This window comes from Montipora foliosa, chromosome 7 (assembly GCF_036669935.1).
Source record: "Montipora foliosa isolate CH-2021 chromosome 7, ASM3666993v2, whole genome shotgun sequence".
Classification (NCBI taxonomy): Eukaryota; Metazoa; Cnidaria; class Anthozoa; order Scleractinia; family Acroporidae; genus Montipora; species Montipora foliosa.
In genome coordinates this window covers 39,086,707-39,091,706 of record NC_090875.1, presented here as the reverse complement: position 1 = coordinate 39,091,706, position 5,000 = coordinate 39,086,707, and the positions used below count along the sequence as shown (strand labels likewise).

Here is a 5,000-nt window from a genome sequence, read left to right as displayed (position 1 = left end):
CACTTACACCAAATCACCTGTAATTGCAACAGGAAACCGGTCCTTGCCCTACCAACAGACCTGTTTGTCCATGAAGATCTTTACAGGCGCAGGCATTGGAGAAGAGCCCAGTTTCTAGCTGATTTCTTGTTGAAAAGATCACGTGATCAAGTACAATATCCAACACCATGCAGCAACGCCAACGGTGGGTGAGCAATGGACTCTAACCAATATATTAAATTGTTATCAACAGACATGAGCAAGGCCTACGATTTTTTACATCCTTCGCAACTGATAAATAAGGTTAAAGGCATGTGGTTTTTGTGAGGAGCCCCTGGGCCTAACGAGAGTATATTTTACTGACTAATAAACAAAACAGAATCAAGTTAAATGAACCACCAGCAATTGGAAGGACGTTAAATAGAGGATGCCCTCAAAGGTCATCGTTTGGGCCTTAATTATGGAACATTTATCAAAATGACTTGACTTACTTAGTTAACTATGCGAACCTTTCAGTGTATGCTGACAACCATCAATTATATATCATAGGTAAATCAGTGGGATGTGTGGAGAAACAGTTGAATGAGGAGGGACACATCATTTCGGATCGAGTGGTATAAAGATAATTTTCTGAAGGGAAACGACGACCGTGAATAGAATGTAATGCTATAAGGTAGAAATAAGGAAATGTCATGATTGACGGGAAACCTATTGAATCATCCCCAGGTCCTAAACTATTAAGAGTTAATTATGACGGCCACATTAGTGATATATGAAGACGACTAGGAAAATTGGTGTCCTAGTCCGCTTGAGAAAAATGATTCCCATGCAAGCAAGGCTGCAACTGTACAAATCTGCAATTACTACCAAATCTAACATATTGCCACATAGTATGGCACTTTTGTAGTGCATCTGATGCCAAAAAACTTGAAAGGATGGAAGAACGAGCATTGCGCGCAATATACACTGATAGGAATACTACATACGAAGAACTCCTAAAGAAGGCGCCGAGTCTCCCAAGTCTTGCAAACCGAAGGCTACGGAACATTTTAATCTTAATGTATAAAGTGAAATATTCATTAACTCCAGAGCAAGGAAAGGAACTTTATTTAAGTGTCTAGTCGTTCTAGCGCTGGAGCGCTAATTGGGGACACTGTAAACTGAAATTAACAATGAAAGTAAATCAAGTCAAATGTTGGTTTTTGAGGAGAGGGAAAACCGTAGTACCCGGAGAAAACCTCTCGGTGCAGAGTAGAGAACCAACAAACTCAACCCACATATGACGCCGAGTCCGGGAATCGAGCCCGTGCCACATTGGTGATAGGCGAGTGCTCTCACCACTGCGCCATCCCTGCACCCCTTATTTGCATATCTTTTATCATCAGGATAAATGACATTATAACTTGACTTGAAGTTATTTCATTATCCCACGTTATAACACTGTTACATATGGCAAGCACAGTATTAGATATTTAGAACCCTATCTTTCGGGAAAAATCAGTCAAGAAATACGTGGCATGACTAGCCTTCGAGCATTTGTAAAGCATATACGTACGCTAGATGTGTCAAGCCTGCTGGACGGCTCGTGTGGCTGCGGTGCATGTACTTGATAATAAGATCACACTTCAGCATTATATATATTTTTTACTTCTTACCTTTTTATTGTAAAGTTTTGCCTTTTCATACTGTAAATAGCTTCCGTCCTTCTTATTATTATCACATTTTTACAAATTAAAAGATATTTCGTTTTTATTTGGTATTCTTATCATCATTAGTGCCCCTATTAGCTTGTTGAAGCTAAATACCTCCTACACTCAAATAAAGTTGATTTTGATGATGATGATGATGATGATGACGATGATTCGCAGATTAACGATCCTGTCTTCATCGCAGACGAACACATTTTGCGAGGAAGATGGCCCCCTGCTCGAATTGTCAAGACTTTCCCACGCGATGATCAACGTGTTCTAATGGCCGTGGTTAAGACTAAGGGCACAACACTTGTCAAACCAATCACGAAACTTGTGTTGCTAAAAGAATAGAAGAAAGAGTTTTTGATTTGGAAATACTTGTACAATTTGGCTAATTGGATTTTAAATATAGACCTTGAGAAGTGATTTGTGTCGTTGCTAAATTTCCGCAGTTCAGCCAAAGCCCCACGATGTTATGTTTGCTTTTCAATCTAATCCAGGAAGGAAATACTTGTACAATTTGGCTAATTGGATTTTGAAATATAGACTTTGAGAAGTGATTTGTGTCGTTGCTAAATTTCCGCAGTTCAGCCAAAGCCCCCAGGATGTTATGTTTGCTTTTCAATCTAATCCAGGAACAAGTACTTCCTCTCCATTTGTTTCCGTCTGAGGCTATTTTCAGGTTTGTTTGTTTTGTTTTGTTTTGCAATTGCAAGCAAATTAAGCATCGCATATGTAAATTTTATTCGGTTTTTTCCGTCTATATAAGTTCGATTTTGCGTTCATTTTGTTTCTTGCCCTCCATCGGCAGAAATCCAGCAATTGGTAAGACTCTCATTTTGTCTGCACGTAACCCTTTCTTGTCATTTCGTTTTCTGCTGTCAGTTTGAGTTGTACACTACGTTAATTTCAATGTTGTAACTTCTTTAGGGATTTATAGACCTTGTGTTAAATACAGTACTGGAAGATTTAAGCACTCGATGTTTTCTCTCCAAATCTCAAATACCGTGATCACGTGCTCACGTCGCTTAATTCTTCGTAAAGACCCTTGTGTTGGGGCTTGCCTGCAATGAAAGTTAAACCATACAACACATTCGTAAATTCGCAGTAATCACGTATTTAGCACTCCTTTCAACTGGCCTGGATAAAATTTCTGGTAAAATCCTTAAACTGTCAGCGAATATAATTGCACCATCGTTAACGTGCATCCGTAATCCAAATGTGCTATGAATGGCGTGAAAATATGGACAATGGGAAATTGAACGGTGTTATTGACTAATCCCGCGACTTATGCAACATGTCTAGAATTACCAACGTACACACACAGAAAGTGACTTCGAGTCAAAGTTTTCCTCTCATGGTTGAGCAGTTTTATAACACAGTCTATCCACGCAGGAAGCCTCACATCAAGACGATAAAAAGGAGATCAGTTTTTTATCCGCTTTTCACCGTGACAGTGTTTCAAGCTAATTATCTCATGAGGTGGGACAGCCGATCAACGTTCAACGGGACACAAGGGTGAATAGATGCAACAAAGCAGGCATAATCGTCTTCACCAAAATACCACCTGCCTCGCAACTAAACACTTTTTGCAGTCAAGAAGGGTGTGAATCAGCAAGCACACATTGTCGACGAAATATCCGTCAGAGGAAAATAGTAGCCCTGCTAGTACAAGACCTTCGTATTGGTGAGTGTCGCAGCCTGATAAAATGGTTTAGTCTTTGAGCAAACATGTTGAGTATGTATTCCACGAGTGCAGCCGGCACTGAGATCTTAAACGACTGAATGTATTCAAATTTTTTTTGTGTCAATGATTTTTGCGATTTGGGAGTTCAGTTTATCGAAACCGACATTTTCGTCGTTATGTTTGGGTCATTGTGTGTGCTATCGAATCGGGTGATTTACAATCCTTATTAAATATCGCTTTGTACACACATAAGATGAGTAAAACTAACGTAAAGTATTCGAAAAATACATTCCTGCTGTTGTTAAGAACTATTTATAACATTAAAGATTACGATGAAGACAGTTTTGGCACTCATTCCTTAATATATATATTTTTTTTCTCGGTTCTGAATGCCACTAATGACGTTGAATTCTGCCGGTTTTTTAGAAACCTCTCGACATTTCGATTTTTCGAAAGTCCGAAGTAACGAGTAATTAATTGCTTTAGTTGCATCCAACTAATGATTCTATTTTGGTACGAAACGAGAGAGTTTCGGGTTCCGTTTCCAGGCCCTTTCTCACAAGATCGAGTGGTAACCTCATCTGGTTGGTCAATAAATTCGGAAAATCGCTTACTTTATGCAACGATCACTCCATGCGGATTATTTGGCTATATTTCGGTGTTAATATAGCCTGCAGGCTAGTCCTAATAGGTAAACAATCTTTGTTCGCATTAAATGGAACGACAAACGATGTGGTAAATTGTAGTAATCGTAAGAATGGTTAGCATGAATACTTTGCTTATAAAGAACTTTCAAAGTATTTTGCAAAGTGGAAACACAAGAATTACAAGAAACACGCGATAAAAGGATGCCTTAATTCAAATCAAAGGAAGTGCTGCACCAGCCAACCGGAAAAAGCGACAAGTGGCTGAAGACGGCCTCCTCGAATCAAACATTTCTCCGCTTAACTGATTTTGGAGAGGGAAGCATGTGACGGCAGTCACTTTACATATCATTTTACGCAGTAGCACACAAACCCATATACATAAGATATTGGATCTAGGGCAGTAGAGCATCAAACTTCGCAACTAAACATTTCTCCAGTCAAGAACGACGGTGAATGAACAAGCACATACTCACGAAATATCCACCAGAGAAAAATAGTGGCCGTGATCTCAGTACAAGTTCCTCGTATTGGTGAGTAATTTTTGTCGGATCACAGTGGCAACTGGTCTTCCCGAAAGTGAATTAGTGCAAATTGGAATTTTATAGTGACGAATATTAAAGTTAGTTAATCAGAACTGCTAGTAAAATCGGATCGAGAATTTTGTTGAAATGAAAAGGAAAACTTGGCGTCAAAAAAGATTATTTCGTTCAGCTTCTCTGGAGACGAAGGAAAGCAGAAGAAAAAAAATCACAGCGCAACGAGAGCAGAGCGAGAGGACAGCAGGCCATTCGTCTCCTTCATTTCGAGTGCTATTTGGCATAAATAATCTCGAGTAAGTATTTCAGACTAAATGACAAAATTGCATGAGCCCGTATGGCCTGTAGGGGATAGCAGAATGAACGGGATAGTGCTACCGTTCATTCCGAAAACGGAATAGGTCCCAAAAGAACACGAATACCGTCTACACTGTCTATTCCTATTCCAGAATCGTACCAA

General features: G+C 39.4%; 1 protein-coding gene across 1 annotated transcript in view; it reads left to right on the top strand.

Moving 5' to 3' along the window:
* Positions 1–4,468: 4,468 nt before the first annotated feature.
* Positions 4,469–5,000, top strand: part of LOC138010935 (TNF receptor-associated factor 4-like) — an 8,188-nt gene continuing 7,656 nt past the window's right edge. The window contains exon 1 of the mRNA XM_068857943.1: positions 4,469–4,534. The gene's annotated coding sequence lies outside the window, so the exon portion shown is untranslated. The remainder of the gene's footprint in view (positions 4,535–5,000) is intronic.